Source organism: Cavia porcellus, unplaced genomic scaffold (genome assembly GCF_034190915.1).
Source record: "Cavia porcellus strain 051 isolate PalLab524CR breed Dunkin Hartley unplaced genomic scaffold, mCavPor4.1 scaffold_32, whole genome shotgun sequence".
NCBI lineage: Eukaryota > Metazoa > Chordata > Mammalia > Rodentia > Caviidae > Cavia > Cavia porcellus.
This window is the reverse complement of record NW_026947515.1, coordinates 25,568,400-25,591,582: the sequence shown is the minus strand read 5'-3', so window position 1 is coordinate 25,591,582 and position 23,183 is coordinate 25,568,400. Positions and strand designations below refer to the sequence as shown.

Sequence of the window (23,183 nt, the reverse complement as noted above, 5' to 3'; positions counted from 1 at the left end):
GCAGACCCTGATGCGGAACAGCAAACTTATCTGGATCTGGTGGTGACTCTCCAGTTGACTCTTTAGGTGTAAGCAAATTCTTCATCGGTGCAGAGGATCCTGGGTAATCCAGTTCCTCTGGATCTGCTGGAACTGTAAGAGCATGTTGTGGTTTAGGTGAAGGACTGGACTTGTAGGGAAAAAAGAAAAAATTACGCTCCACCGGCTCAATGTCCCACTGGACTGGCAATTGAGCCCACTCTGGATGTGGGGCTCCCATGACCACTAGCCACAACTGTGGCCAAATCATGAGCCCTGGGGCCCAGAAGGGCAATATAAACATCATAGGATAAGGCTTGGTCATGAAGACCTAGGCCAGCGGTGTGCCAGAAAAACACTTGCCGGAATGTTTGTGGTGGACACTTATGTTGCCAGTGCCTTCGTAACCATGTACATTGTGTTCTGTCCCACCATTTGTGACATCATTGTTTAAGAAACAATTAGGTTCTCTGGGCTGGGGATTTAGCTCAGCGGCATAAGCGCCTGCCTTGCAAGCAGGCAGTTGTGAGTTCAATCCCCGGTACCGATAAAAAGGAAAAAGACCAAAAATAAAAAGAAAGAAAGAAACAATTAGGTTCTGGCCCAGATGGGCTTGCCATGGCCTCAGTGAGCCTTCTGCTACACTGGCCACGCCCAACTTCCTGCCTCCAGCAGAGGTGACAGCAGTGTCCCGCAGGGCTACTCCCCATATCGAGGCAGGATTTGGGCCTCAGACTTGGGTAGCCCTGTGTCTTCAGCAGCCCCTTGATGGAGGTCACAGTGCTGGGCCTCTGTGCACTCAGAAGTAGTAACCCAGTCCAGCGACTTAGGAGCCACAATCCAGGAGAAATCCTTCCTCCTTTAGGGATACAGATTCTAGGAAATCCAGCTGACCTCCAGAATGAGGACTAGTTAGGGCAGCAGACAGGAGAGTACACAATATGGTTTATTCCACAGTGTTGTCATTTGCTCTATCCTCTATCCAGTGCCATGTTTGGTGATTCATTTCCCTCTGAGGCTGGGGCTGCATATACTCTGTGATGATGCGCAGTGCTTGCAGGAGGGCTTTTGGAGGTGAGCAATTGGATCTGAGAGAAAGGATTTGAGTCAGTGCTTTCCATTAGCATGTGAGAACTCTCCCTGCCCTACCAGGCCTCAACACTTCCATCCAGATGTGACAGTGCCCTTTTTCACAGCACACATGGGAAGACTCTTTTAATGTTAAAATCCTCAAGTTAAACAGTTCTCTTGAAACACTGCTATAAACCGACTTCTTTCAGAGTCCTCCTTCAACCATTTATTGCTTGACTTTAACCTGACACAACCCAGGCATGGGAATCTCAAGAAGAGGCTCGATTCATCCTCTTACCTCTCCTGGCCTGCACATAGTAATGGTTTTAAAGTAGAACTGATTCCAAAAGTCACCTCATTTAGGGGGATTTGGTGTTAAAATCTGATTTTGAAAATCAGTACTAACTTGCTCATCTCACATTTTACAAGAAGCTACATGCCTTAAAGTTCCTCGACTTTTTGTTTAAATTCAACTACAATCTTTCTTCAACAAGGAAAAAACTTCAGGTACTTTTCTACAAGACAACTATGTTCTCTACCTTTTCAAAGACTTCACAACTTTTCAGTCAAAAATTCCCAAATTAAGTCGCACTGCCATGGAACAGGTTTTTGCCTCTTCCTTTCTAAATTTCTGAAGTATAGTAAATAGTGACAATTTTCTTTTAGAAATTACTAAAATTGGAAAACTAATCCTTGGTTAAAGGTTTTATACAACTGAGTCACAGAAAGATTCTCTGGCAAAATATTCTACTCACTCAGGTGATGCTGACACCTAGGTAATATGTTATATTGGGAAGACAAGAGAGTGTTCCAAGCTGTAGCACAATTATAGTTACACTGATCCCAGAAATCCTGTTTGAGAGGGGCTCTTACGGGGCCTGTGTGTAAGCAGCTGACTTTCCTAAGCCCTTTACAGGGAGCCTAACTACTCACTCAGGTGCACAACTGCAGAAGTATCTAAGAGGCCAAACTTCAAACAAGGAGTCAGGGCCAGCACCAGAAACTCCCTGTATCAGAAGCAGTCTCCAGTTTCATGCTTTCCTGAGCCATGTCTGCAGTCTTCCAAAGCCTGCTGGGCTTTTTGTGATAGTGCTGTTTTATTCCTTGCTATATTGCGCTCTGAAGCCAGACGTCTCACATGCAAGCAAGTGCACCACGACGAGGCTGCCCCCAGCCCTTCTTATCCAGTGCTGCTGGTTGTTCTCAATCAGCGCCCCACCGTCATTCTGTCCTCATGCTTTCATGTCCTCATACTTGAACTAAATCCTGAAGGTCCTCCCCACTTCTGGCATCAGCCTCTCCTCCCTGTATTCCACTGCTATTTTACCACTTTTTCAAAGTGAACAAGCAATAACTCAGAACTTTTCTTGTAATAGAACTTTCTTCATAACCGTGGTGGCACCCAACAATGAGACAATCCTTTGATTTTGAAAAGCAGAAAAAAGAAAACACTTTCCTAGAAATGCCCTCCTTTCATACTTCAGTTTTAACCTAATTATTTGTTTTAAAATATGTATGAAATATCTACTTCCTACATTTCTTTCAATGAATTTTGTGATCTTAGAAACAGGAACCAAGGATCAATGACAGGAATTTGGAAACAAAAATGTTCTAATGATTGAACAGTAAGCCATTATGTGTGTTCAAGGTGAGTTCAAATCTATGCTAGGGACCACTGGACAAGGAGATGCTTCATGTTAGAAGCAAGGGGCAATTTTCTGTCCTCTAAGAACCAAAATGTCTCCAGCTTCAGTGAGCAAAATTTCAGAGAAAGCCCTGCAAACTTTTATTGACACAACCCAGCCTGCGAACCTTGCAGACAACATTGCTTTCCTTAAAGCAAACCAGAGCCACAATACTCTGGGTCTAAGGAGTTTTGAGTTACCATGAGGGATACCATAGCATATTATGAGAGGTCACAAGGAGAACAATTATACACAAGACACATGACTTAAAGTGCTATTTATAATGGCCACTCAAGGAGTCAAATACAAAAAAAACGCAGGAGATCTCTCCACACACTGAGACCTAGCAAATGCAGCCAAAAGCCTGGATCGCATGGCAGTCACCTTCATGAGTTCAGCTGAAAACCTAGAGCCCATGTCAATGCCCCTTATGAGACCAGCTGAGACCTAGAGCCCACAACAATGACTCATGCAAGTCTGTTGCATGGATCTGGGCGGGAAGGCCCAAAGGTCACTGATGGAAGCCACAAAGTCTGTGCAAGCAGGACAAAGATCAGTGCCATTCGGTTGAGGGTTCTGTACTGGAGCCAGGAAGCAACACTCAAAGTAAGGACCTGGCCTCCACCAAAAAGCGTATCTCAGTGACAACGAGGTCCCGAGTTCCTCTCCGCTGAGCTCCTATCAGGAAAGCAGCATGATGAGCTTCTTCTGGAGACTGAAGAGGGGGGAGGGGGACACATCTCCCCCTCCCCCAGGGTCAGGAAGTGATGTACAAAGCAAGGACGGAGCTCCCCGGAAGTGAACCGCAGCCATTCTCAGTGACAAGGTCCTGAGCTCCTCTGATAACAGCAAGGTTCATATCAGGGAAGCCAGCATGACACACTCCTCCAGGAGAACCAACAGCTCCAAGAAAACCAAGAGCTCCAATCCACAACACTTAGGAGAACCCACACTGCTACTGTCTTCTCCACCTTTTCCTTGTATGCTGGCAGAAGGCCTCAGGTAGCTCAGGTAGACCCTCTACACTCAGCACCATGCTGATTCAGTTCAGTTGACTGTAGTTTTCAGTCCACCACAGAATAATAAACTACCTACTTGCTTTTTTAAAAATTTTTTTTTTTTGTACCAGGGATCAAGCTCATGACCTTGTGCTTGCCAGGCAGGTGCTTAGGCCACTGAGCTAAATTCCTAGCCCTATCTATTTTTTCTGAAATGTTGTTACAGAGTTGACACTTGATGGAAATTCCAGCCAATGACCACAGCCAATGAACTTTTCGTGGAAGGCTGCTTCCATTGGAAGACTCAGACCAGCAAGAACCACCTCTCCAAAGCAAATCAGAGTCTCTGATGACTCAGGTAGGATTTCTTAGTGTCTAAGCCTCCAAGTCTGTGCAGCAGGAGAACAAGCCTATTCAGGGGCTCTGCTCATCATCAAGTTTCCCTGACCATACCCTGTAACATTCACCTCACTGTGACACTCAACAGGAAACACAATGCCATTCAATAGCACGACTACAATCTATGCAGCAGGGGCATATATATGCTTCCCAGGATTTCAGAAGCTTGTTATGGGCTGAGCCTTTGTCTTAGTTACTTTTCTCATTGCTGAGACAAAATATTCAGAATCCAAACCTGACAAAAATAGTTACTTGGGAGCATTGTTTGGATGAGGAGTTTTTGTAGCGTTTGGACACCAAGACCATTTCATAGCTTTTAGGATCTGAGAACTTCACGCTGTTTAGCCCATAACTGATGGAGTGATGAAGGAAATGTTCAACCAGTCAAGGTATAGTTAGGATTAAAATTATTTATGTACTTAACACAGAGTCTTCGTTATCCAGTTTCATCTTTCCAGTACCATGTGCACCAAGTAAGTGGCTATGGTGGGAAAGTTACAAATAGAGAAATCTAACTCCAGAACTTAAAGGATATCTGACAGGTGATTATAGGAAGTGGGCCCAGGATAGAAAATGTTTTGAAGATGAAACATTGGTGTAGGTAGTATATACCGGGAGACAATAGTGAGTAAAGTTCTCAGGACCAGCAAGGTTAAATCAGTGAGGAAAGCCACACAGAAAAGCACAGGCAGTGAGGTCACTTGATGAGTGAGTAGCCAGATCAAAGAGCCAATCAAGGAAATGAAAGGGCCTTTGAGAAAGGAAGCATGGTGCAGTCCAGGAACACAATGAGATTCTGTCCTGAGACTCTGGGAAAGCAAAACTCTTTGGCTGGGTACCTCGGAATAGGGATTCTACAGTGCCTTAAGGAATGTTTTACCCCTCTCTCCAGGAACTAAAGGGAATTCTAACAGACACTTGGTGTGGTGATGACAAAGCACCCTTTATGTGACCACTGATAAGAGACTTTGTCAAGCTCACACACTCTAAGTCTGTATAAAAGTAAACATCTGCAGAACTCTTCTGCTAAAGATTTCCCAAAGGCGACGTAAAAGGATGCGTCAGTAAGTTTTGAGTTTCACTTGTCGCTTGCAGTCCTCATCATGAACCTTAAGCAGTTCAGGTAACCAACCTGAGTTTGAAGTGATGCATTAAAAAAAGAAACCAGAAGTAGGGAATCAACAAAGCCCAGCTATGCATCTGGAAGCATTCTGTCCCCAATTGCTGGCTTGTTATTGAGCTCAGCCCTCATCCCAGTGGAGGTAGGAAGTGATCTTTGAAACCGCCTTCACTGTTGATTTCTGGACAGCCGGCCTCCCCATTACACGCCCTTTGGAACCTTGGGGAATCCTGGTTGACTACAGTTTTGCAGAGGGCATAGAATACTGTGAACAGAGAAAGTGGGTTGGAGGGTGATTAAAAAAAAAAAACTGCAAGGAAACGCAGGTCAGAAAAACTGACCCTCGCATCCTCTGCTATTCCCTGAGTGCTTCCCCACAAAAGGTGTGACTCAAACCCTGTCACTTTGGAAGGAAGCTTTCCTCTTGGAAAAGAGGCAGCCCTGGGTGGAGAAGCACTGGCTGGCCGCAGGGGCTGGTTGTGAGCACTTCTGTTGTCAGGGGCTGAAGTGTTCCAGTAGTTGCAGGCTCTTGTCCTGTTCAAAGAACTGAATGGAGACAACTAAGGAACAAAACAGTTTAATGATTTTTTTAAAGAAAAGGAAAGGAAAAGAAGAAAGAAAAACGAAAAGTTGCATGCCGTACGCTGTGCAGGACACTGCAAGAAAACAGAGCAGTGGCTTCAGGGTCTTCTGTGTTTTAGATCTTTATTCCTTTTCAGTCAGTTTTGGGGAGTCCTCCGCAGGGCTCCCAAGCTGCTCTGCGCAGGTGTCTCTGCTGCGTTCTGACAGCTCTCCACGATAGACCGGTCAGGCCGGTTTGTCTAGCCGGTTTGCCAGGCCCTGCCCTTCTGCTCGTGGTCCTCTCCACAGCACAGTATCTGCTGGGCCCCCGCTAGGCGGAGTTCTCTAGGCAAGGGGAGGCGCTGAGGCCGGGCTTCGGGTCCCCAGTCAGGGGATGGGCAACGTTCCCATCTCCACAGCACCGTCCCACGGTAGTAACAAGGTCACTTGCGGCGGGACCTTCCAAGGCTCCGGTTTGCATCCAGCTGTCACTGAGTCCGCCTGCGAAGTTCGGACCCAGCGATCTGTGCCCACGCCGGGAAAGCCCGCGAGGCTGAAGGGGTCTCGCGCAGCGGCGGGCCGGTAAGCACTGGGCGGCTCTACCCTCCTCCCCCCCTCCCCGCTGTTTTGGATGCAGAACAGACGGAGGTGGCCCAGGAGGCAGCCAAGGCAGAAGCACGGGGGCGGGCACGGAGGGGCGGGTTCTGGGTGCCTGCGGTGACCAGAGCATCTGTCAGGCGCCTGCAGTGAGAGAGCATCGGTCAGGCAGGAGCTGCTGTGATGGTTTGGGACCATGGCAGCGAAAAGCGAGTGACGGCCGGTAGCCCCACAGGGTTCAGGGTCCACTTGCATCCCCACGCCGGCAGCAAGCCACACAGACCTTCCACCAGGACGAGACGCCGACCAGGTGTATGGCCTCCACATGGGCAGCAAAGAGGATGCCGGCGTCCCCACAAGGGTCACAACGCGCGGCTTAGAGGTGCAGAAGCAAGGCCAGCATTGCCCAGACAGAATTCACAACTACCTGCTCGAGCTGAAATTGGCCCTGCTTCCAAGAAGAACTGGGAATTCGGAGAAGGCAGCTGCAAGAACAACGACGACAAAAGAAGCTGGAGAAGGAAAGGGGAGAACCTGGAGGAGTAGCGCCTGAAACTGGAGAGGGCAGCAGGAACTCAGGCCCAGGAAAGGCCTGAGAGGGAGCAGCACCTGCAGAGGAAGCAGTTCCAATGGGCTGGAGCTCAGCGCATCAAGCCCTGGCGTGTGTCTTGGGACCACCTCCACCCGAACCTCCTCTCTGCCTGCCAGTCCAGCCCAGGCCTCAGGGCTCCCTCCTCCTGAGAATTCCCATGGCAGTGGACTCACTATCCCTGATGCTATCTTCTGGGTCTCCTACTCACACTTTTACCCACAGGCTTCCTCCCTGATGCCTGAGGCCTGATCCCTCGCTGAGGCTGGATTTTTCTCTGGATCTGTGTCTGAGGATGGTGGCCCTTTAACTGGACCTGCAGCTGCAATTGCTGGAGCCAAACTTCAGAAAGCATCAGAGGTGGAGGATTCCTCTTTCTCTCGCAGAGGGAGTTCCACTGACGTAAACTTGGCCTCATCCAGTGCAGCAGAAATCAACAATAGAGGCAGAAGGGCTGGGGATTTAGCTCATTGGTGTAAGAAGTGTCACAGCTTACAGGTGTTCAGTCTTGAGTTGGATCCGCGGTGTAAAGAAAAAAAAAAATAGAAGCAGACCAAAGAGAGGACAAAAGTGAAGATACCGATCTTACAACTTTTAAGGGCTCTTCAACAAGTACACTTGAATCCACCAGAAAGAGCCAATGCAGTGAATGGCTGCTAATACTTGAATCTCCAGAGCAAAACAGAGCTGTGTCAATGACATCCAGACAGAAGGGCTCGGCCAAGGCAGATGCATTGAGAACTGACGAAACTAAAAGAGCTCATTGATGCAACCAATCAATCAAGAACTGAGAAAGTCAAAGATGAAGGGGGGAGAGAGAGAGCTTTCATCTGGCAGGGGTGGAGAGAATGTACCCACCACAACCTTCAACAGCTCCCCATGATTCCACCAGTGCAAGAAGCAAAGGGAGACAAATAATTGGAAGGACGTAATCAGCGTCCCTGGCAGTCTTCAGACAGTGCAACTCTGTGGGGCAGACAGAATGACTGGAGTCTTCACCACGGTGTTTACACTCATGGATTTTTCTCTCCACCAGTATGAATTGTTTATGAATTCGAAGGAAACTGGAAAAACTGACAGCAGAACCACATTGTTTAGAATCAAGTTCCTTTTACTACAGGAATAGTTTTTTCATGTGTTTCAAAGGAACTAGAACCAACAGTGGCCTTTTACATTCCTTGCATTGCTAGGGTATTTTTTGTTTTGTTTTGTTTGTTTTCTTTTGTTTTGTTTTGGTTTGATTTCCCCCTTTGAGTTTGTTGCCATGCTTGAACTGAGAAAATAAAACACTTATAAAAAGGATAAATTTGAGACTTTTATAGGTAAATGCCACAACTTGAGACCATACTCAGTAGTAAAATAAATCACACATGTGTAAACATTTTGTCTCACTAGTGTGAGAAGCTGAAAGATATTATATATATATATATATATATATATATATATATATATAAAATACACAGTGTATGTAGCATAGTTACCCCCTAATTACTGTGTTTTGAAATTTTGTTTTATTTTTCTCTTTAAAATAGATTTGAAAAATGAATAAAAGTCTTGGGCTGGGGATATAGCTCACCTGCATGAGGCAAACACAAGGTCATGAGTTTGATCCCGAGTACCAATAATAATAATAATAATAATAAAATAATAATAATAAGCCTTCAAATGTACCTTTTGAGTGCTATTGATGGTGCAATTTAGTCCACAGATGTGTCTTTGAACACCTGTGAGAGAAATAAATGTTTTCTTTACGTTTATATAGCTTCCCTGCCTGCTCTTCATACTCATATGGTTTGTATCCAATATGATACAAGGTACCCACTAAGGGATAGTTTGCATCTAAAACTTTTCCACATACACTACATTCACATGGTTTTACTTCACTTACTTCATCAGGGATTTTCTTGTGCAAATTAAGATTTAAAATCCAGATGAAGGTTTTTCTATGCTGCCCACTACTTTGACCTTACAGAGTCTCACTTCCATATAACTTCTCGAATTTCATTGGAATTTTGGACTACCCATTTATGCTCTGATATTTCCCTTGTTTCTTCCACAAGCCAGATGTCTGGTGGTTTCCAGTATCGCATTTTTGTAAAGATTCTTCTAGAAAAGATCAAGCAAAGACTACTCCTCCTAAGTAAATTTCAAAGTCAAACCTTCAAAGGCCATTGGCTCCTAAAACATTCTATCTCCTTGACCAGGCTCCCGCTCACCCAGGGTTACTCTCATCTGCACTTACTCTCATCTTAGTGCAGAGCCCCTGCCAGCCCCACCAGCTGTCTCTTCCACAGCCAAGTCCAGCACTGGATCAGACACAGGCACTCTACTTAGAAACCAAGCAACTTGACTGGTGTGTGCAAGGCCTCAAGTGGTGTGTCGAACGGACCAATAGAGATCCACCCTACATACACACACTCCTGAGTCAGAGGTATTTCTGGTATCTGGTTCCAAGATTATCTGGCATTCATATTAAATCACTTATGGCAGCTTCTGGAATACTGGGTATCACTCCAGGACCTTGAAAGTGAGAGATGGATAGTAACCCAGCTCACTCTGCCCAGGCCAATGGAACCCATCACTTTCCCTTGGCTGGATCTGGGCTTGGAGAACCTCAGGGAGGACCCTGAGTGGGACTGGCTGTGATCACAGAAGCACATAGTGTGTCTTTTCCTGGCACTTATGAAGGATCCTACTCCTCTGTTCCTCTCTTCTGATAATTGCAGATCAGTCCCAGTGCCCCGCACAGGAGATACAATGAGTGTCAGAGGCATGTCACATGTTGTGAAGCTTGCAAGTGAGTGGGACCTAGGTGGAACAAAGTGTGTTGAATGACTCGTTCTTTTGTTAGGTGCTGGATCACTGAGTTGTTGCCATTCAGATTTCATGAGCACAGGAAGCAAGAGTGTCTCTCACAGTGGCTGAGGCAGAGGGATATTTTTAGGTACCTGGTTCCCATGCTGAACATCAGTAATCTCCTGTGGACTTGGTGGTGCACATTTCCTCCAAGTTCTGATATGGGTGCTTCAGAATAGTGAGTTATTTGGCATTTTAAGAAATTAATAAATTGAAATTTTGTTTCACTTTTGGAGATGAAGGCCAGGTTCTCTCACATGGTAAGGAAGAGACCTAGCACTGAGACATGTCCAGGAAAAAGGGCAATTTTCAAGGGCTCCAAAAAGCCCCACTGTCGGCCACTGTGGCCTTCATTCCTTAGAAGTTGTATGCCAGTCCCTTAATGCAATACCCTCCATGGGTTCCTCCCACTGAGGCACAACTGTCTCAGAGAATTTTAACCTTACTGACAGCTTCATTTAGGCAAGAATTCTACAGTAGCCCCACCATTTCAGACTGATGTACCTCTATTTCCTGCAGTCTGTGAAATGGACATATCTGCCTAATGCTTTGTGTTTTTTTGGTAGTGGACATCAAACTCACAGCCACACACTGGCCAGGCAGGTGCTCATGCCACTGAGCTGTATCTCTGGCCCTTGATGCCTTATTTTTATTTTACTCATCAAATCATTTGCTGAGCATTTCTGTGCATTCCTGTATGCCAAGCACTGTTCCAGATTCTAGAAAGGTAACCATGAATAAGGTAGGTAAAGTTATTGTTTCAATTCATTCAGACTTTGCTTCATTGTTTGAATACTACAACATCTGGGGCAAACCTTGGAGAAATGGATGTTACTAGATGGAAAGCTGGAAGGAACAAAGAAAGATACTCTGTGTTCATCCATATCACAGTTCTGCCCTGACTCACTAGTCCTTGGTCTGGGAATCATACACCATAATTTTCTCACCATCCAGCACATTTAATTTGTAGCTACTGCTTAGAAGGCCTCATTTCCCTCTCCTGGCCTCCTACTGGCTTCTAGGACATTTATCCACAAACACAACTTTCTTCTATGAAAAGAAGTGTGTTTTAGTCATTCAGTTCTCCCATGTCTCAAAGATTAGCTGTCTTTCTGAATCAGAGGATAATAACTATGTTGTTTCTTTCCAACTGAAATGACATGACTCATCAATTGGTACAGCATCTGTTGGCATAATTGTAAATCTCTTGTTCTTACCAACCAGGTACCTAGTCAGGCAGTAGAGGAGAGGTTATAAGAAGTGTCTAGAAGTCTCTAAAGATCAGCAGTGGTTCCCAATGATTAAGGACCCACCTAGCTTCCAGCCACACTACATGGGGCTCTGCAGGTTTCAGGACTGCCTGGGCTATTCCCAGTGACCTTCTTTCAATCCAGGTAACTGGGCTGCCAGAGGTGAGTTCCTCCACACCAGCTCAGGCCCTGGGAGAGTTTAAGATCATCATATCCAGTGGTCAAGGACCCACCCAGCTTCCAGTTACACTCAACTAGGTTTGGGAGGTTTTGTGGCCTGACTAGACCATGCCCAGTGACCTTTTTCAATCATGGGAGTTGAGGGCACATGAAGTGAGCTCCAGTGCATTGGTGCTTGCCCAGGAGAGCTTTGGACCATCATCCACAGTGGTTAGCTGACTGCCCAGCTTCCTGGAACACTGGAGGTAACATGGGAGGTCCTTTGGACCTGACTGGACTACGTTCAGCAAGCTCCATTCAAGAGACGAGGGCATAGGAGACAATTTGCAACACGCTCAGGGGAAGCTTTGGAACATCACTTAAAATAGGGAAATACAGGAAAATGACAAAACAAAAGACCAAAATGCAATCTCAAACCTCCAGCCTACCCCAAGAAAGCTCTAGGAGCCATGTACATAGAAGAAAATATATGCAATACACCTGAAATGCCTGAAATAAAAGCAACTGAAAGAAAGAAGCAGCTCTGAGAAGCTTTAAAGAATTCAAATTAGAAATAACCCCTCAGGTAAAAAAAGAAATGATAAAAGTAATGAAAGAGATGTTGCACACCTCTAAAGACACAGTTAAAAAATTAGAGGATCAATACAAAAAGAGAATCCCTGGATGAACAATATCAGAAACAAACAGAATACGTGGAGCAGATGCAAAGAGATATACAGGAAATCAAAAATACCATGGAAAGTTGTCAAAACTGCTTCAATGAAAGTGAAGATAGAATTTCAGACCTCAAAGGCAAGATTGCAGCTAGTGAACAGGAAAGGAAAGATCTTTTAAAAATAACAAGGAGTTGGGAAATAACAATTCAACAGCTGCAAGATGATGCAAAGAAAAACAACATAAGATTGATAAGGACAAATGAAAAAGAAGGGGACAACACAAATGATATCAAAAGACTATTTACAAAAGTAATAGCTCAAAATTTCCCAAACATGAGAATGGAAACTGACATTAGGATTAGTGAAGCATATAGAATTCCAAATAGCCATAACCAAAATAAAACTACACCCAGACATATAATAATCACCATCCCAGAAATCCAACATAAAAATAGAAAATTAAAAGCTGTGAGAGACAAAAGACAGATCATTTATAAAAGAAAATCTATCAGAATCACAGCAGACTTCTGAACACAAAAAATGAAATCAAGAAGAACATGGAGTGAAGTATTTCAGATCCTAAAGGAAAATGATTTCCAGCCTAGACTGATGTATCCTTCAAAACTACCCTTCAAAATGGATGGAGAAATAAGATACTTCCATGATAAAAAAAAAAAAAACAGCTAAAGAACTTCATGATCACCAAGCCAACTCTGTAAAGAATACTGAGGGCAGTCTAGATACACATAGGAAAAAGCAACTAAGCAAGGCAGACTATTAAACAGAATGGAAAGATAAAGATGCAACAGCAGAAACATAGCATGTCAACAATCAACCAATACATAACAGTTAAAACCATTAATGTAAATGGCCTCAATTCACCAACTGAAAGAACAAGACTGACAAAATGGATCAAGAAACAAAATCCAATCATATGCTGTCTACAAGAAACCCATCTAACCCAAAAAGGAACTCACAGACTGAAAGTCAAAGGATGGGAAACAATATTTCCTGCAACAGGAACCCAAAAAAATGCAGGGATAGATATTCTGTTTGCAGACAATGTGAACTTCAAACCAAGAATGATCCTAAGAAATAAAGAAGGCCACTACGTACTAGTTAGGGGACAACTTCAAGAGGAAGAGATAACAATGTTAGATATATATGCACAAAATATCAGAGCACCCAGTTATACAAAGCAAGTATTAACAGAAATGAAAAATCAAATAAGCAATAACTCAATTTTAATGAGACCTTAACACATCATTGACACCAAGGTACAGATCAACCAGACAGAAACTCAGCAAAGAAATAACAGAAGTGAATCACACCTGTGAACAAATGGACTTGATAGACATATACAGAGTATTCCACCCAGTGACATCAGAATATGCATTCTTATCAGCAGCACATGGGACATTCTCTAAAATAGACCACATACTAGCTCACAGAATATATTTAAATAAATGCAAAAGAACTGAAATTATCCCATGCATGTTATCAGATCATACTGCCATGCAACTAGAAATTAATGATAAAAGAAACTGCAAAAACCCCACAAACACATGGAAATTGAATAATACACTCGAGAAAATCAGTGGGTCACAGTGGAAATTAAAGAAGAAATTAAACAGGGCTGGGGATTTAGCTCAGTGGCATAAGCACCTGACTTACAAGCATGCGGTCATGAGTTCAATCCCCAGTACCGATAAAAAAAAAAAGAAATTAAAGAATCCCTACAAGAAAATGAAAATACAAATACAACTTAGCAGAATACATGGGATGCAATGAAAGTGGTCCTCAGAGAAAAATTTATTGCACTGAGTTCCCATATCGAGAAAACAGAACAAATACAAATAAACAACCTGATGCTACACCTCAAACATCTAGAAAAAGAAGAGCAAATCAAACCCAAAGCCAATAGAAGGGAGGAAATTATAAAAATCAGAGCAAAAATTAATGCAATAGAGACTAAGAAAACAATCCAAAGAATAAATGAATCAGAGAGTTCCTTTTTTTGAAACAATAAATAAGATTGATAAGCCCCTAGTCAACCTTATTTTTAAAAAGGGAAGAAAAAGCTCAAATTCATGCAGTAAGGAATGAAAAAGGTGAAATCACTACAGACTCTTTGGAAATACAAAAGATCATCAACACCTATTTAAAAAACCTTTACTCTCATAGGTTCAATAACAAAAGAAATGGACAGATTCCTAGAAACATATGAAGTACCAAAGTTGGGTCAAGAAGATGTAAAACTACTAATAACCCAATTTCTAATGATGAAATTAAAACTGTAATTAAGTCCTTACCTACAAAGAAGAGCCTATGCCCAGATGGATTCACTGTGGAATTCTACAAGAAATACAAAGAAGACTTAATGCCAACACTCCTCAAATTTTTCAATGAAATCAAAAAGGAAGCAATTCTTCCTAAGTCATGCCTGGAAGCAAATATTACTCTAGTACCAAAACCTGAGAAAGATCCAATTAAAAAAGAGAACTATAGGCCAATCTTCCTATGAACACAGATGCAAAAATCCTCAATAAAATATTGGCAAACAGGATGCAGCAAATCATCAAGAAGATTATACACCACGACCAAGTGGGATTCATCCCAGGCATGCAGGGATGGTTCAACATACATAAATCAATAAATGTAATCCACCATATCAATAAAGCCAAAAGTAAGAATCACATGAACATTCCTATAGATGCATAAAAAGCTTTTTGATAATGTCCAACAGTCATTCATGAAAAGAACCTTACACAAAATCGGAATAGATGGTCTTTATCTCATATTAAATGGCCAAAAACTGAAGGCCTTTACCTTAAAATCAAGCACAAAACAAGGATGTCCCCATCACTTCTCCTATTCCACATAGTACTGTAAATACTAGCCAGAGAAATTAGACAAGAGAGAGAGAGAAATAAAAGGGGTAAAGATAGGAAAAGAGGAAATTCAATTATTATTTGCAGATGACATGATATTCTGCGTAGAAGACCCTCAAAACTCCATTGAAAGACTCCTAGATATAATAAATAAATTCAGCAATGTAACTGGATACAAAATCAATACTCAAAAATTAATAGTATTCCTATACACTAACAACAAAATCATTGAGAGAAATAAGAGAAGCCACACCCTTCACACTAGCATCCAAAAAAAATGAAATACATAAGAATGAATCTGATGGAGAAAAGTTGGTGGATAGATAACAGCAGCTACAGTGGCTCTCTGAGATAGCCAGCTTAAATTCCAGGAATGATGCAGTGTGGGGAGTCCTAAGCAGAGGGAGATATACCCTGCTGACCCAGGAACAAACTAAGCTGAAAGAAACCAATTGGAAATGCAATCCCGGTGCCATGATTGGAACACCTAAAAAACTCACAGCTTGAATATCCTGTGGCTGCCACGCCTGAATTGGCACAGCTGGGGTACGCCTGCTAGTTGCAACTCACCAGAGACGTGAATGCTGTGAGAGCAGGAATTGGTGAACTAAATTGGGAGTGGAACTGGTGGGGAGGCCTACATTGACCTGCGGTGGGTGAGAGGAACTTGCACTGACCTGCGGTGGATGAAAGGGAAGGGGACCCTCCTATAGTCAAAGAGGCTCCAACAGAGGACATTCTGAGACTGTGCAGACAGGCAGGAACAGGGTGCTGCAGTGACTACAGTCACATGTTCCCCTCTCAAGTGGTATTGGTGGGGAGCACTTGACCTGGGTGACACCACGGCCTGAGGCCCAATAGGCTAGCCCAAACCAAGGTCCTGCGCCTGGCAGTGCAACCTAATGCAGTGAAGCCATGAGTAGGTTGACCGGGGGGGGGGGGATGGACCCAGCATAAGCTTTGGGGTCTGTACCTCCTAGTACACTGCAGTGGGCAGGACCACCTAGTCAGCACACTTCAGACAAACTGAAATCAAAAAAGAAAGAAACTGGGCCTTCTATATACACCTGTATGGGAGGAACCAAATGTATGAGAAGAGTAGGCAACAAGAAAGGGTCCTTGGTCCCCAATCCTGAAAACACTGATCCAGGAAAGGTAAATGCAAAGGAGAATGAGGACAGAAAACATGCAATATCAGGCATGGCACCAATAAACATAAAGCAATATTTTAGGTACCTCATAGATGAGTTCAAAAGTGAAGTATTTAACCAAGTAAAGCAAGATATAAGTAGAACAGTTAAAGAAATGCTAAGAACTCCCAAGAAAAAACAGATGGTGGAATGGAAGAACAAAAAAAAGGCGGAGAATTGTTTGATGGAAAAAATAGAGAAAACATAGAATACAGAATACTTGAAGCAGGTTCAAAGAGATTACCAGGAAACTAAAAACTATTGAAATTTGGCATAACATTTTGAAAGAAACTAAGGATAGATTATCTGAACTGGAGGACACATTTGCAATGTGGGAGCATGAAAGAAAAACTTCTTAAAAATAACAAGGAAACAAGCAGTAACAATATAAAGGCTAGAAAATGATAAGAGGATCTAAAACTTAAGAATTAAGAATGTAGGGGCTGGGGATTTAGCTCAGCAGCATAAGTGCCTGCCTTGCAACCAGGCAGTCGTGAGTTCGATCCCTGGTACCGATAAAAACAAAAAAGACCAAAAAAAAAAAAAAGAACTAAGAATGTAAAGGAAGAAGCAGGGATACGAACAAATGAACTGAAAGGCTATTTGCAGAAATAATCAAGGAGAACTTCCCAAATATAGGAAAAGGTAAAGATGCTCAGATGTATGAGGCATACAAAACTCCAGCCACCTACAATCCAAACAGAGCTACACCCAGGCATATAATAATCAAAATTCCAGAAATCCAAAATAAGAACAGAATATTGAAAGCCGTCAGAGACAAGAAACAGATCACTTACAAGGGAACACCCATCAGAATTACAGCAGACTTCTCGGCACAAACCATCAAATCACAAAGAACGTGGGGGGAAATAATCCAAGCTTTGAAAAACAATAACCTCCAGCCAAGATTGAGATATCCTGCACAACTGTCCCTAGAAATTAATGGAGAAACAAGGTGCTTCCAGGATAAAGAGGAACTGGGGGAATTTGCAACCACCAATTCAACTCTACGGAGAATACTGTAGAGCATTCTAAAAGACAGAAGTACCAGGATTCCAGAAACAGTGGCAGAGAGGCCACAATGAATGGAGCAGAAAGCAAAATGAAGAAGACAAACTGACAACTAATGACAGAAAAAGAGCTCAACAGAAATGAGGCAGAGAAGGTTGGATATAATTTCCAACATAGATGGCCTAGATACACTAACTTAAGGGAAAAAAGAGAGAATTGCAAGCAGAGTGGATCAAGAGGTAGGGTCCACCGAGAGGCTCTTTATAGGAAATATAACTAGCCTGAAAAAGGTTATATGGACCAAAATCAAACATGAGAAAATGGAACTCGATGTGATAGAGAACCAGAGAGTAATAGGGGTAACTAGACCAGCGTTTATGGATAGGTTGAACAGACAGGCTTTAATAAACGAAGAAATAAACTAGAAATCTAGCTGAGGAGTGAGAAAGTTTGGAAACACTTAGGTAAGTAGCAAGTTGCCCCTCAATACAAAACCGTGAGTGTTAGGGAGACCCCAAAATACACAGTTCATTCTGGGGGAGTAAAGGGAAGAATAGTCTTAAAAAAGCAGCAAAAGATATAGCTAATAGTGTATCAGGAATTAAAACCCCTGTTACTTACACTACTCTGCTTGTTGGAACTTGTTCCATCCTAGTTTGTATACAAGCACTGGATCTGAGGGGCACAGACAGCTGTCCATAGCACAGTGGACATCTTTAATTTCCTATTAACTCAATCAGGATTCATGTATGACTTATACTGTTGTATCATGACTGATCTTAGTTAAATCTGACTTGTTTGATTGCTGCTTATTATTGACAGATTTTATTCAAAACTGTAAGGTTCACGGTATCAAGTTGAGTATAGAAAACTACTGAAAATGACAATGATTCACCATGATATGCATTCTGATTTGATTAATACCTGTTTTTGTAGCTCTATACTATCTACAAAGTTGTATTTCTGTTAATCCTGTTATGTACTGATATGTTCAATTATACTTTATCTGATATAGTCAATTCTGTTCATGATAACAAAAAATCATTATACAGCAGATTTATATGTTTTTTTACTTTTATATGTCTACAGGAAAAAGTTTAGTTCTTTCCTGCTTTGTTCTGTTTCTCCCTCTAATATACAAAGAATAGAAATACATGTTAGGACTCATGCTTACATAAAACCTATAAACAGTTTATGAGAACTGATCTGATGACACATGATGAAATGAACAAAAACTTTGAAGGAAAGAAAGTGGCACTGCAGTACCCAATCCTGATTCTGAAGTGTTATGATGTGAAATCCAGCAATATTATTAATCTTTGTTCAGAAGGATTTTAATCTAATATGTTGTGTTAGATCTCAACATAAATGAAGATATAGATAAATGCATACATGTCTAAGTGCATAGGATTGATAGCCATTATACTTAGTTTTTGTTGGATAGTTGAACAGAACTGTTTGCAGTCTCCCTGGTTGAATTCCCATTTATATGTTCCATTTGTGTATCTTGAACAACTATTTGTAGTTATACTACAAAGCAACTGTAATAAAAGCAACATGGTATAGGAATAAAAACAGATCTGAAAATCAAAGGAATAGATTAGAATATACAACCACAACTACAAACACACTTAATCACCTTATCTTTGATAAAGGGGCCAAACATATTCACTGGAAGAATGACAGTCTCTTTAATAAATGGTGCTGGAAAAACTGGCTCTCCATATGCTGAAAACTAAAACTAGACCCATGCCTATCACCATGTACTAAACTAAAATCTAAATGGATCAAAGATCTGAATATTAAAACAGAAACACTAAATCTGTTGGAAGACAAATTAGGTAAAAATCTTGAACACATAGGGGTAGGTAGAGAATTCATGAACAGGAATCAAACCGCACGGGAAATACTTCCCAGAATCAATAACTGGCATCATGTCTTATTAAAAAGTTTATGCGTGTCAAAAGAAATCTCTAGCATAGTGAAAAAAAATCCATAAACCGTGAAAAAATCTTAGTGAACTGTCTCTCAAAGGACTTTTGTCTAAAACATATAAAGAATTTAAAAAATTAGACTGCCAAAATTCAAAGACCCAATCCAAAAATGGGCACCTGAGATGAATATACAGTTCTCGGATGAAGAAATACAAATGGCAAATAAATACATGAAAAAATGTTCATCATCATTAGTCATTAGATAAATGCAAATTAAAACCACACTGAGATACCATCTCACTCTTGAAAGAATGGCCAGGATCAAGAAAACCAACAACAAAAAATGCTGGAGAGGCTGTGGGGAAAAAGGAACTCTCCTGCACTGTTGGTGGGAGTATAGACTGGTGCAACCACTGTGGAGGTCAGTCTGAAGATTCCTCAAAAATCTGAGATTGGAAGTCCCATTTGACCTATCTATTCCACTTATATGCTTATTCTCAGAAGAACGAAAACTTCATACTACAATGATATATTGCACCCAAGTTTATAGCAGCAGAATTTGTAATAGCCACACCTTGGAAACAACCTAACTGTTCATCATCTGAGGAATGGATTAAAAAAGCTGTGGCATTTTTATACAATGGAGTACTACTCAGCTATAAAGAATGATCACATTGAGATATTTATAAAGAAATGGACACAACTTGAGACCATACTCACAGGTGCAATAAATCAAACTCACATGTATAAATAACATATAGTCTCCCTAGTGTAAGAAATGGTAAGAGTACATAAGAGTTTATGATAACCATGATTCCCTATTACATCGTTTGAAGCCTTACAATGTTTTCATTCATTAGTTGAAATGGTTTTATCCTGGTTTGTTTGATTTTATTATCTGTGATGGTATGAGCAGCTATTTTGAAGAAAAGAAGACATTATAATAGCCATTGCTGATTTAATATCATCTTGCTTTGAAGTCCTACCATGCTTTTGTTCTTCTGTTTCCATTGGTTCTTTCATGTTGTATGTTACTGGGTTTTATTATGTGTGATAGTATAAACAAAATTTTATGGACAATGAGATAATACAGTAGCCATTGTTCATTTTCTGTTATTTGGTTCTGAATGCCCTGTAATATTATCATTCTCTTGAATGGTTTTATTCTATTCTTTTATGATTGATAGTGTTGTATATGAAGTTATGCTCAACTACTTCCAAGAAAGAGACATTATGGTAGCTACTGTTATATCGGGTTGTCTTGTGAAATACTGTGTTGCTTAAATTGTTCTGTTCTGATCTGCTTTGTTATGTCCTCCTTTGTCTTACTCTTTAAAATAAAGAAATATTTTTTAAAAAAAGAGTGGCAGTGGGTGTTTACTCCTGGATTGTTTTGAGAGCAGTACACTCATGTTTTCCATCTCTCCATTGAAGATAAGCCTGCTCCGAGCCATTCTTCCTTCCCTTCTGCAGACTCATGAAAGTAAAATTGGACATTCTGTGTGCAGAATCACAAACAGTGTAAAAACCACCAGGACTAGCCTTCCCTACGTGCTGGGACATTTAAGAAAGACAAGTCTGAAACCTGGTACTATGGAAAAGACCGAGGCTCAGCTGGTCAGAACTATGCATCTGACTGGGAAGACTGTGTCTTGTACTTTCAGGCAGTAAAACGGAACTGCTGAGCACTCTCACTGCAGTGAGAGACCGTTTCCTTGAAATTTTTCAAGTCTAAGACCTGGTGGAAGGAGCAAGGAAAACCAGAGGAAACCAAATCAGTTACCTGAGGCCTGCCTGTCTCTGTGGACCCTTAGTTTTCTCTTCTGTAAAATAGGGATGACTGTCTCTCACCACATTTTGCTGAGGAGCAACTTGACTCAGTAAAAGTAGCCAATAATTAATATTAGTAAGTTGGTACAAAAATAAATTGAGAGTCTATATGAGGCCAGCAGACCTGTGGCTGGCTTACAGACAGGTTAATCTAGGTTAAGCCAGAGCCAAGACTAGCAAACAGCCTGTGAAGTTGTGGCACCTCAGAGCAAGCTAAGGCAGTGGAGGACGTTGACTCCTGCAAATTCCTTCTAGCTGGCAGGTAATCAAACTGCTAGTTAACCATGATCTGCTCCTGTGTGCTTTTCCAAAAATGCATTCTTCTTTTTTTTTTTTTTCTTTTTTCTTTTTTCTGGTACCAGGGATTGAACTCTCAATGCTTGCAAGGCAAGTGCTTATGCCGCTGAGCTAAATCCCCAGCCCAAATGCATTCTTCTTTAACCCCTGAACTCTATGTCAGCAGCAAACCCCATCATTTCTGCAGCCCACAAGCTCACCTTCCAATCAAGCTGTACACCTAATAAAAGCCAAGAACACTGAGTCTTTAAGTCTTAATTCTTCTTGCGCTTTGACCATCTTGGGTCCCTTATAATTAAAAAATATATATTTTGTCTGTGTTTTACTCTGTCATTGTATCCCTCAAGAGGAGGTCAGTGGTCCCAGGCCAGGGCCCCAGTGAGATTAGCCTAGGAATTAAATGAGTTTGGAAAGTAGGATCAGAGAAGATTGCTTTTTTTTCATTCTGGAAGGCTCAGAACGGATAATGAATGCCTAGGAGTAGAGGTGGACCTGTGTGTCTTGGAATTTCCTTTATCCAGTAATGTAATACCCTAGGGAGCAGCACTCCATTTCTCTTTTTGTTCCTTTCAAGGTTGGTCTCCTTGAAGCCACACCTCTCTTGTTTGGTTCTTGGTGCCAATGAAGGGTATTCAAGAGCAGGAGGTGTCACTATTCCCATAGTATGATAGCCTGGGAGTCTGAGATGCCATGCAGATAATGGAGCATTGACTGACCCAGAAACCAGGGGCTCCAGGGCCTCAGTCAGGTTCCACCAGCAACTTCTTATGTCACTGATGGTCACGTTTCCGTCTTCCTGGAGCTCTGCTGCACAGACATGAACAGGTGGGGCGCTTTGACTTCCTATAAGGAAGCGCCCAACACACCTGGGGCCAGTTGGACGGAAGTGCTTCCGCCCTCAACTAAGATGGCGGAAGCGGGGCTTCAGGGCGGAAGTGCTAACCGGGAAATAGCTTTGAAGCAGCTGGATCTGTGGAAACCGGAAGTGCTTTTCCAGACTCACGGACCTGAGGTAAACCTCCGGACTCAACCGGCGGCTGCGGGCTGAGCTCCAGCACTAGAAGAAAGAGCTGGGGCCGGGAACCTAGCTCGGTAGCACAGCGCCTGCCTGGAAGCTCGAGATGTGAGTTCGATTCCTGACAGCCCACCCCACCCCCCAAAAGGAGGAGGAGCTGCGGCGGTTGTGGGGGCGAGCGGTACCGCGACCTCACTGACACCGTCGGCCAGATGCGCCGCTGCGCCGAGGGGCTGGTGGACGCGGTGAAGGCCGCCGACCCATTCGGCGGCCGCCTCCGCCAGGCCGGCTCGGCCGCCTCCCGGCCCCCGCCGCCCCGCAGGTCAGTGCGGCAGGCGCCCCGGCCCGCCGACCTCATCTCCAAGAGCGGGCATCGCCTCTTGAAGTTCTTTTCCATGGACCAGATTCTTCCCTTAGGTTCACACCCTCCCTTGCAATCATTCATTCTTGGTCCCGGCCTTTGGAGTTGGAGAGAGAACTCAAGAAACCTGACCTAGGGATGAGCGGAGTGAACGGCATGGAGCTGAAGCAGGTGTGCTTCTAGGCCTTCTAGGGTAACCTGTGACACTCACTGTGCTAGGGAGGAGGAAGTTGCAAAAGCACATTTAGATCCCTTGTGGGACCTTCTCATGCTACCTGGGTTGCAGAAAGAACCAGGCCGGGCAATGGGGTAATGCATAAGAACTATGTATATGAAGGAGGTTGGAAGTCCTTTGGAAAATTTTGAAATCAGTGACCTTATCTCTCCCCTGAACTGTACATTAAGTTTAAGTACATGTCCCCTTGCAGGTGGCTAGATAGTGCAATAACTGAACATTCTTCCAGGCTTACAAAAAGACTAACTTGTGTTATGCCTGATTTTGTTGTGTTTTAAAGAAAAAATAAAATTTCAAACCACAACAGTTAGGAGATAACAATGGTATATACTTTGAATATTGTTCTCTTCAATTCAGTTGCTTAGAGTACAAGATATCTGCATTTAATGGTCCGAACAGTGCTAGCACAAATCTTTCTCTTCACTGAGCTCAGAGAAAT

General features: G+C 42.6%; 1 pseudogene; it reads left to right on the top strand.

The window, feature by feature from the left end:
• Positions 1-6,246: 6,246 nt before the first annotated feature.
• Positions 6,247-23,183, top strand: part of LOC100726634 (conserved oligomeric Golgi complex subunit 1-like) — a 35,884-nt pseudogene continuing 18,947 nt past the window's right edge.